This window comes from Sebastes fasciatus, chromosome 12 (genome assembly GCF_043250625.1).
Source record: "Sebastes fasciatus isolate fSebFas1 chromosome 12, fSebFas1.pri, whole genome shotgun sequence".
Taxonomy (NCBI): domain Eukaryota; kingdom Metazoa; phylum Chordata; class Actinopteri; order Perciformes; family Sebastidae; genus Sebastes; species Sebastes fasciatus.
In genome coordinates, this window is record NC_133806.1 from 6,146,638 (window position 1) to 6,157,695 (window position 11,058).

The window sequence follows — 11,058 nt, forward strand, 5'->3', positions numbered from 1 at the left end:
ATGACTTTTTTTAATCCTAAAGTTATTATTTTATTCTCGTATTACGACTTTTTTTAATCCTAGAGTTATGACTTTATTCTCGTAATATGACTTTTTTTATTCCTAAAGTTATTACTTTATTCTCGTATTACAACTTTTTTATCCTAAAGTTATGACTTTATTCTCGTAATATGACTTTTTTTCTGGTAAAGTTATGACATTCTTCTCGTAATATAACTACTTTTTTCTCACAAAGTTATGACTTTATTCTCGTAATATTACGACTTTTTTTCTTGTAAAGACTTTATTCTCGTAAAGTTACGACTTTTTTTCTTGTAAAGACTTTATTCTCGTAATATTACGACTTTTTTTATCCTAAAGTTATGACTTTATTCTTGTAATATTCTGACTTTATTCTGTAAATCTCAGATGTTTTTCCCTCAATGTGGCCCTAATACTCCGTAGTACATTGTGTCTTTGGCCCTCACTGCATTAGACTTATATAATATATACTTAGACTATAAACTGTGTTACCTTCATCACAATGCTCAAATGTTTTGCGGCTCCAGACAGATTTTTGTTTGTTTTGTTTGGCCTAAAATGTCTCTTTAGATAGTAAAGGTTGCTGACCCCTGGTCTAGCGTCAGCATCTTAAACTAGCAGGTGCATCATAGCTGATCACAGAAGAAGCCAGCGGGCTCTTGCTGCTCTTCAGTCGGTGGCGGTGCTCGCATTTGCTCCCTCTTACGTAGGTGGATTGGAGGAGCACCTTGAAGCCATGTTCAGTCTGATAACCGCTTTACTTTCACTGTGAACATGTTAGCGCCGTCTGCTCAGCAGCGCTGTAATCGGGGTAACGGGGCTACGCGCTGGACTTGACGTAATGACGTCATAGGTCATAGGTCAAGCACCTGACCAATGAGCATGCTTCCCCCAAATGTGACTTTATGCAAATATGACATAACAGAGTGTGTGTTGTTGTTCTTTTCTTATTTTTTGTTTTAATTTCTTTTCATTTAGCTTAAAAGGTTTTCACTTTTAATATGATATAGAAAAAAAACGTTTTTGACCTGTTTTCTGAATTTTTCTGTAATCCAACCAGATTAGGATTTATAAAATTTAAACTTTTTTTAATCTCTGACTTTCTTTGTTATTATTAATGTATGGGGGGGGGGGCATTACATTTTTTAATCAATTTAATTAAATTATTTTAAAATATGAATTAAATTTTCATTATTATTATTATTTTAGTTGTTTTTTTCTTTTTATTTACTTCTTTTTATTTATTTATCTATTTTAAATTCTTTATTTAGTATTTGTATTTTATTTAGATTTTTTATGATTTCATTTATTTACTTTTTTTTTTAAATCTCTGACTTTCTTTGTTATTATTTGTATTTATTTATGGGGGGGGGGGTATTCTATTGGATTATTGTGCTTTCTCTTTCGTTGTTATTGTTAAAATCCCTTGGTGTTGTGTGTACTTTTCCACTATTGATTGTGGTGCCTTTTCTGCATTATACACGCATCAAAACAAATATTGAAACTAATATGATATATTAGCATTGCCTGCGAATACCCACCCCCTCACACACTAAACTATGCATATAGTCAGCTGTCACAAATGAAGCTGTAGATAAAACACTCCATTTCATCAAGTAATTTCTGGCTCCTGAAAAAGTCCCAAAAGTCTTATTTTATTAAAACAAGTTAAAAACAAAAATTTAATATCAGTCAGCTTGTTTCAAGATTGTTTTAGACAAATCAAAAATAAAACTTGATAAAAAAAAAAGTTGCTGTCTGTCCTGATATTTTGTGTTTTTTGTGCATGTGTGTGTGTTTATTAGATTATTGTCTTAGATTAAGATGAAAACAGGAAAACACACACTCATGGTCCCCTAATTTTTCAATCTACACAAAATGGACAGAAAGGTTTTTTTCCACCATTTTCCAGACAATATGGAACAATTGAGTGAACCAATGATACGTGAACCCAGTACTTTACCTTACATCAGTGCTACAATCTCACATTCACCTCTCAGCTGCAGCCATGCTGCCTGAATGCACATGGAGACAGAAAGAGAAGACAGTATATTGTTTTTTCTACCACCTTATATATAAGACCTGAACGTTCTGGCTGAACATTAGCTTGTGTGTATTTATGTCACCAGTGTCATTAAAACAAACTCATCTCAACTGTATCTCAATGTGTTTCTGCTTTTGATGTGTTGCTATATCTCTACTGGCCACAAGGAGCTCTGCTGCACAAACATCTATGGCACACTGGAGCTGACAAACCAAATGCCAACCCAACCCTAGCTGGGGTTCATCCAACTCAATCCAATTCTGTTTTCCTTTTCAATATTCCCATCAAGTCTTGATGTTCCACACTATGTGATAGTATGTTTTATTTGCTTGATTGAACCCTTTATTAAACCTATGGTGAGAGAAAATCTTCAAGACAGTTTTTAGGCTGCAGACATATATCGCGTGACAATAGTCTACATGTGTCATGCATCTTAAATCACCTGATAATAAGAATCGTTGTGATTTCGTTACCTTAGAATGAGCCGTTTATATCTACATAGGGAGCGGGTCCTCATCACAGAGTCCGCCATGTTTCTACGGTAGCCCAGAACGGACAAACCAAACTCTGTTAACTTTTCCTGAGTCGATAACGTTACTTGCTCCCGTCGTCACCTCTCTCTCTCTTGCTTCACCACTCAGTTCCTACATACACACACACACACACGATGCACTGACTCTGCACCAACTGGCTCTAGAGAGAGGGCCATTTGCGTTTTCGCATCGGCCACTGTAGCTCTCCAACACACTTAGCACACGGGAGAGGCTTCAGTCGGTTGCAATTTTCTAACCTCGCCGTTAGATACCACCAGATCCTACACACTGGACCTTCAACTTTCATAAACTCAAAACAAAGTTTTACAACGGAGACCCAGACCGGACAACGCTGTCTCATAGACTTCTATACAATCAGACTTCTTTTTGCAACCAGAGGAGTCGCCCCCTGCTGGCTATTAGAAAGAATGCAAGTTTAAGGCACTTCAGCATTGGCTTCACTTTTCAGACCCAGAGTTGCCCACTGCTTTCTACACTCAGATTCAAGGTGAAAACGTTGGGATCTCCACTACAATTTATTAACAGAACGATCTGGTGGTTTGACCGATGCTTGGTGCACAACATGCGTTTGCAAAGGAACCAGAGAGCTTCTTTTCCTCTTTTTCTCCCGTTACATGTTTCCATTCATCCAACGATAAGTTGGGTGGTAATGCAGAGTCGGAGGTATAGATGCTCATTCATGCGTTGTAACAGTTGTAGGAAAAGGTATGATACCTGAGGATTTAACTTATTTTCCCCTGAAATCAACCATTAATTAGCAATAAACAATTTCTCCTCACTATCTAATTGGCATCACATTTGTCAAGATACAGTTAAAGAGACTGCTTAATTAATTAAACATGAAATAGCACCTTCCCTGAGTGTTTGAGAATACAGATGTAACCCTGGATTTTTTTTTTCTCCACACACCCCGACACCTCCACCCCACCCTGTAAAAAAAAAAATCCAGCACCAGATTTGATAAGATTTGTTCTCTTTATCACTTTAATTAGCACCTCCCTCCTGTCCCCTTTGCAAATGAGGGGTAGGTGGGGGGGGTCGGGATTTGATGACTTAAAATGCACACAGCTAACGAGTTATTCATACCCTGCACAGCTGTTAAGGCAATTTAACTGCTTCTTCTCCGTTCTCCCTTTTTTCTCTTGATGCTTACTTGTCGAGGAGGGAAAGGTGGCAAGAGGCCTTGCAACGGCTCCATTATCTTGGTAGAGAAGCTCTCCGATTCAAAAACGGCCACGATTTCCATCATTCACCTGTAACAGGAAAGATTTACAACTATTCACGTCTCAAAGTTGCATCTCTCCTGAAACTTATGACCATTTTTATGCTACTCTGTTCCCGTTGTGAAGAAGTAGGTGTTACGTAGCCAAGAAAGGTGTAAAAAAAAAAAAAACACACCTGACTGCTTTAAAGCTGTTTCTGTTCAGAGCTATGAGCACATTTCTATGCACGCTGTATACTTGCGTGCTCCACCATTGCCCATCTGTCGCCGTGCAATTATGATCAGAGGAAAGAAGTGCCTGAATGAAATATCCGCACCTCAGCTCCCATGCAGATTGCCGACCAGGACGTGTCAACTTCTCCTGGATCAGCATCCCCATGATTGAAAGATCACAACTCACATCTACAAACAGTGACACAGATGCGAGCACGCTTTACTTAAATCCACCGAATTAAGTTCAATACGGTTCAAATATTGCTAAGGTTCTACACGGTTTAAGGACATTTAGGAATATCAAAGACAAAGACTGTTTGGGAATTTTATTGGAGAGGCCTCAGCGTGGAAAACCTCCAAAGAGAGTTTTGTGGAGAACTGCCATATTTTGTGAAAACGCACACCTTAAACCCACCAGTTTATCTGCTGGGACGCTTTCAGCTCTCTGCTTTTAAAAACACAGCCTCAAACTGAATATATTAAACACAATTCAGACCGATAAGTGGCGAGGCACTTTGACGCGCCAACGGCCTGAAAAATCTGTGATGCAACTTTCACTGTTGAGTCTGTTTTGGTCAATGCATAAGTGGAACCATTGTGACAAGTGGCGTCTGCTGAGTGGTGTTGTTCATCGATGAGTTATTGCTTTAAAATGAAAGTGGTAAGACAGGTTTGGAAAAGGAAAATGGGTTCAATTAGTACTTCAAATAACAAGAGGCCACTTCAGCTAAATTCCTAGAAAATGCACAACAGGCCGCAGACTCAATAAATAGAGATGAGTTGATTTTCACTGTGATGCTCTTACTCTCCCGCTCACTGCAGGCTGCACCGTTGAAGGGACTACATTTATTAATATTTTAGCTCATTCTGGACTGATTCTTCTCCTTCTGCTATCCACAAACTAAAATCAATGCTTTTTAAAATTGATTGCAACAATCTTTCTCCAGTGGGTTCACAAAAATACATTTAAAACCCCCCAAATATTCATAGAGAAATCTATGTCTGTGGCTTTAAGGGTGAATAGGATAAACATTTGAACTAATAGATATCCCCATGAAACTTTGCCAGTTGACTACGTGCATTAAGGCAATTCTTTTTTGTACTACAAGTTTTCTGAAATTGTATGTTTTAATATGCAAATGAGGCATTATCTAATGCTAACTTTTGTCGGATTTAGGAGAAATCTACAGACCATAGACTGTATATAAAGATGGACGACATGACAGCTCCCCAAAAGTGAAGCCAAAACATCTGGATCGCCCCCTGGTGGCTGGCTGAAGTATAGGTCAGAAGTCCCGCTTCCTGCATGTTAGCGGATGGGACATGAGCCAAACTAAAAAAGTCAAACTAAACGTCAAATAAGTTTTTCTCAAAGAGGGTTTCTGTCATTTTAGTTAGTTTTTATCATGCTGATGTATGTTCAAGTGTTCATTTTTGGTTTTATTTGATTATGTGATGCTATAAAAAGGGGGTGAGACATCATGATTGACATCTTTGAGTCTCTCTTGCTGAAAAGCCGCGGCCGTGCTCGGCTCGTGATTGGTTCGGGCGGAAGACCTTTAAACCACGGCTCCACGGCCTGATCACTACTGCGCAGACTCTGGCTCCAAATGACGTAAAAATCTCAAGATGGCAACTCCCTTATCCGGGATATTTTGGCTTCACTTCTGTACAGTCGGAGGAAGTGGAGACGCGTCATCCATCTTTATATACAGTCTGTGCCACAGACGAAAATAAGTGTAGTAATAAAAACATGTGAATATGTATTTGGGGTGTTTTCTTTCCAGTTGTCTGAAAGAAGACATTGAATGGAAGCAAACTAGTCCAAAATCTCAAAATTGACTGGTGTATGAAAACCAGTGTTTTTGCCTGTAGTGTCTCATATTAAACACACCGCCGAGTGAATGGACTAGACGCTTTGGCACAAACTTTGAAGATAACAGGATTCTTTGGACGCTCAGTAGATCCATCTGTCCGTTTCACAACATTACGCCTGAGATGCTTGAATCGTAAAGAGGTGGAAGGTCTGAGCGCTGCGGAGCCACGGCTGTGTTGTTGTGTCTGCCTAAAAAACTTCAAACTAAAGCTGTTATGTCTGAGACAGAATAAAAGTGCAGCCAGAACATAAATACAAAGACCTGGAATGTAAAACCAGTTAAAGGTTTGCAGCTCACGAGATGAGGCCTGTATCTGCGCTGGAGTTACAGCACTCACCTGACTGAAAATGTTGGGCATCATACTGAAAATAGGTGTTATTAATCAGGATAAGACAAGGGCATGTGCCACCTTTTTTTCCAGAAATCAGCATCCATAATCATGTGAGCGTGATGTTACAGAATTAATGTGATCAGAAGGACGGTTTCAATCCCTCCTGAGTTGGTTCATGTTTAATCTTCTCCTCAAAACCAGAAGGAGCAAGAGCGGAGGTAAAGCAACTCACTGATTAATGTTATTAATTTCCACACCTCTAACCTTCTGTTTCCGCTTCTCCACATTTAGAGGTTGAGAAACCAGGCTTTTATTTTTTTTGAAAATGTTTGGCTTTCACCAAGCAGCGCAGCAGAAGAGAGAGAGAGAGAGAGAAGTTTCCGATTCACATTGGGGTGATACCGCGGAGATTGCTATCATTAGAATAACTTTATTAGGCTTTCTGCTGCATTTCCTGTTTGATTTACTGCGCAGTCCCAAGGGCTCATGGGTAGGCACTTAGGACTCCCCTGCACGAGCCAGACCTGCCGATGTTGTGCCGCAGCAACCTGAGTGTAACGTCCCTATTAATCTGGAGCTAAACGTAGCAGAAACATCACGAAGGTGCTGCCCAATAAATCTCTTTCGGGCCTTTAAATTCAGCATGTGCACTCATTGGTGTGTCAATGTTTGTGTTGACAGAGAGATAACAACCATTTGTGGTCCTGCATTGGATTATGGGTATGTTTAGGGTTCTACTCTCTCTCTCTGTGCCTTACAATGATGCATTTGATATTTTGTCTCATCTCTGATTCCAAAACAAATGCATCGAAAATGTAAAAGGTAGCTCAGAGGTTTAATTATTAACAGCCTATTACTTAAAGTTAATACGTGTAGAATATTTATGTGCTTCACATTATCCTGAAAAGGTGAAGAGGAAGCGAACAAATCCACCACTTCTCAATAGTGGGCAACCTCTTGTTCTGAAAAGTGAAGCCAAAGCGGAAGTGCTTTAATCTTGCATTCTTTCTAACAGCCAGCAGGGGGCGACTCCTCTGGTTGCAAAAAGAAGTCTGATTGTATAGAAGTCTATGAGAAAATGAGCCTACTTCTCACTTGATTTATTACCTCAGTAAACATTGTATACATGATTTTATGGTCTCAATCGTTAGTTTCAAGTCTTCTTCTATAAAGCATGATGTTCATTTAGTAAATTATGGTCCCATTTAGAGTCAAATAGTCCATAAAGCAGGGGATGCTTTAGGGCGTGGCTACCTTGTGATTGACAGGTCGCTACCACGGCGTTGTCCGGTCTGGGAGTTGTCTGTGTTTTCGTCTTTCAACTTTAACCTTTTCACAGTGTGTTTTCAGTTCATGAAAGATAAACTTTCGGTCACCTAAAAATATGTTATTCAGCGTTCAGTTGTACTTAGCTCCAAAAAAGCAAGATAGCGACGGACAAAAACTAGGATGGCGACGGACAAAATGCCGAACTCGAGGCTTCAAAACTGTAGTCCACAAATCAATGGGTGACGTCACGGCGACTACGTCCACATTTTATAGTCTTTTGAGCAGGCCACATGCTAACTTGCTTGTTGCTAGCTTGAGAATAATTTGTAGTTGTTGTGTAAATCAGCAACCTACGACTTTCTCCAACACTTTCCGTGAATTTGTACCAAGCAGCACTTTGTTTTTGTTTGTGTCTTGTCTTGAAATCTTCGTCACATGCATGCTTGCATACATGAAACTACAAAAATAATCTGCTCGACAAACATTCATCCACACCTGGTTAAGACTAAACTACACTTCCATTGCTTTGCTTTTACTTTGTCCTGTTTGTTTTACCAGGTTTGTAACGCTCACAGCGGAGAACAGACTAGAACCCAAAAGCACGACACAGAGACAGTCAGAGTGATGCAAAGCTCTTGTGAGCTTTGATCCAGAAACAAAAGATCAAATCAGAAAGACAAACTTAACCAGGCAGCAGGGCTTCAGGCAGGCAGGATAACAAAGGCTGGAAAGCTGGGAGAGATGCTAACTAGACAATCTGGTGGAGTTCTAGTGGAAATGAACCGGTTTATATACTACTGGGCTGATTAGGGGAAATGGGAAGCAGGTGAGTAAGTGAGTGGGTAAAGTCAGGTGGTGGAAATGCAAGACAGGAGGAATGACATGAGAGCTGGTAACAGAGCAATGCAACAGAATGAATTTCATGATCTGGGCTGAAAGTTGTGACAGATTACAGAGAACAGAGCTTCCAGGCAAGTCTCGCTCTTGTTTGCATAAAATCAAAATATTTTCAACTTCCGATCCCTGACACTTTTTTACCACCTTTCTTCTCAGTCTCATAGACACATGAACAGGACTAAACTTTCAACCCGGTCAGTGGATCCTCACAGTCCGGTGTCTATAGCCCCTTTACACCTGTATATTCAAGAAAATGTACTCAAAGTATCAAAAGTAAAAGTACTCAATGCAGAAAAATGTCCGTTGTGACTGTTATACTTTTATATATTGTATCATGAGATTATTATTATTACTCATGCATTCATGTAAAAGCAGGATTTTACTGTTGTAGTTGGTGGAGGTGGAGCTCATTTGTATCGGACTGCAGTTATTTTCATTATAGATTAATCTGTGTGTTAAATTTTCTCCACTAATTGATTGATTGTGTGGTTTGTAAAAATTCAGCAAATAGTGAGAAATTGCCATCACAGTTACACACAGCCCATCATGCATTTTGTATGCAAAAAAAATCACAATTTGTAAAGTAACTAAAGCTGTCGGATAAATATAGTGAAGTAAAAAGTGCAATATTTCCCTCTGAGATGTAGTGGAGTAGAAGTAGATTGTGATATGAAAAGAAAGACTCAAGTAGCTCAAATTGAGTAAATGTACTTAGTTAAATTACACCACTGCATATCCATCTAAAGCTGTTAAGATTCTCCTCTCCTTCTTGAAAAGTTTATTCTCTCCATCACACTTTGGGACAAATGTTTGACCAACTATTCTCAGATTTCACACCTCAGCTCGTGTTTTAAGTGATATTATGTTAATGAGACATTGTCCACTTTTCTGTTCTGTTGAATAGAAAGTGTTATGTAGTCATTTCCTCATCCTCCATGATTCTATAAAATTCTTCACCTAATTGTTATATTAGGCTGATGAGTGTTAACGCTGGTTTGAGTACCACATATGACAGATTAGATAACAAAGACCTGTGCAGGACTGAGCCAGGTTGTGAGTCGTTCCTCTCCTGGTTTACCCAACAGTGAGACTCTTGACAGTCTGGCAGAGCTACGAGTTTCAGACCACCTTTTTCAGACTTGTTAAGTGATGTACAACACAGACTGGGGGGGGGGGGGGAAACCCACACAGAAAATCTGATGCTCACTTGAAATCTGGATTCATGAAGCCCAAACTCCTGTTTTCTGCAGTATTCCCTCAAGTCATCTGTGAAGTGTTAATGTGCACCGTTGATTGACATCTTCATGAGTACTCTGGGGGTTTGTGTTCAGTAGAGCATGTACTATACGTTCTTTAAATGTGTCCATCCTGCAGATGTGCATCCCAGCAATAAAAAAAATGCACATTATCGGAATAACTTACACCAATTACAAGTTTGACTCAAGTATTTCATCAGTGCTGGTTTGTTTAATACTGTTTGTTTTTTTGCACTTTTACCAGTGGTGGAATGTTACTTAGTACATTTACTGAAATACTGTACTTTTAAAGTAATTGTACTTTACTGTACTTTAATATTTCCATTTGCTCCAATTAAAATATTGGAAATCGTGTACTTTTTTACTTGCTTGCTTTTATTTGACAGCTTTACTTACTAGTTACAAATCAAGATTTTACAAACCAAACACATGTTGAGTTTATTAAATATTATGCATCATAGATTAAACCACCCAAAAGTGTATAAAATTGTTAAAATTAGCTCCACCATGATCAGCTGCAACATTGAAATGCTACTCTTACACATTAATGCATCAGTGTTAATAATGCAATAATATAATATTTAATAGTGTAATACATTTTTTTCTGCATTACGAGTACTTTTACTTTACTTGAAGTACATTTTGCTAATAAAATGTAAATGCTTTTTCTTAAGTGACGTTTGCAAAAATGTACTTATTACTATTATTATTATTATTATTATTATTATATTTTTTATGTATTTTTTACTTTATTACATTTATTGGACAGCATTAGTTAGTCAAAAGTATTAATAGTGCAATAGTATAATAATAGTGTAATACAATTGTTTTCTGCATTATGAGTACGTTTACTTTACCGTAAGTACATTTTGCAAACAAAATGACCATGCTTTTTCTTAAGTGACATTTTGAATGCAGGAATTTACTTATTATAATTATTATTATTATATTTTTATATTGCAGTATTGATTAATACAGCCTTTAACACATATTTATTTGATTATGAGGCAAAGCTCTCACTGTTTCAAAATTATTATTATTTTTTTTATTTTAACAACTTGAATTATTATTTCACTTAAAATGTGATTTATTAATAGATTATATTAAATAAACATCCTTGTAACTTTTATGCTGACAGTTGAGTGCCTCCTCGACGGCTAAATATGTTCAACATACATCCCGGCATTAATGAATCTCACTGTGTTCAAATGAAGCTTTATTTGTCAGTTTGACCTCAGTAACTCCACCCAACCCTCAGCAGGCCACCGCTTTTAATGTGGAAACTGTTCATTTGCTATAATTTCTACAAATATCACAAGAAGATACTGTATCTGCTTGGACTTTTAAAAAAAATCTTTTTTAAAAGTGGCGTAC

At 38.0% G+C, this 11,058-nt stretch overlaps 1 long non-coding RNA gene across 1 annotated transcript in view; it reads right to left on the minus strand.

Moving 5' to 3' along the window:
• LOC141778523 (uncharacterized) overlaps nt 1-8,275 on the minus strand; it is a 130,785-nt gene extending 122,510 nt beyond the window's left edge. Inside the window, exon 1 of the long non-coding RNA XR_012596094.1 lies at nt 8,219-8,275. This is a non-coding gene — a long non-coding RNA (uncharacterized LOC141778523). The remainder of the gene's footprint in view (nt 1-8,218) is intronic.
• Nucleotides 8,276-11,058: the final 2,783 nt, after the last annotated feature.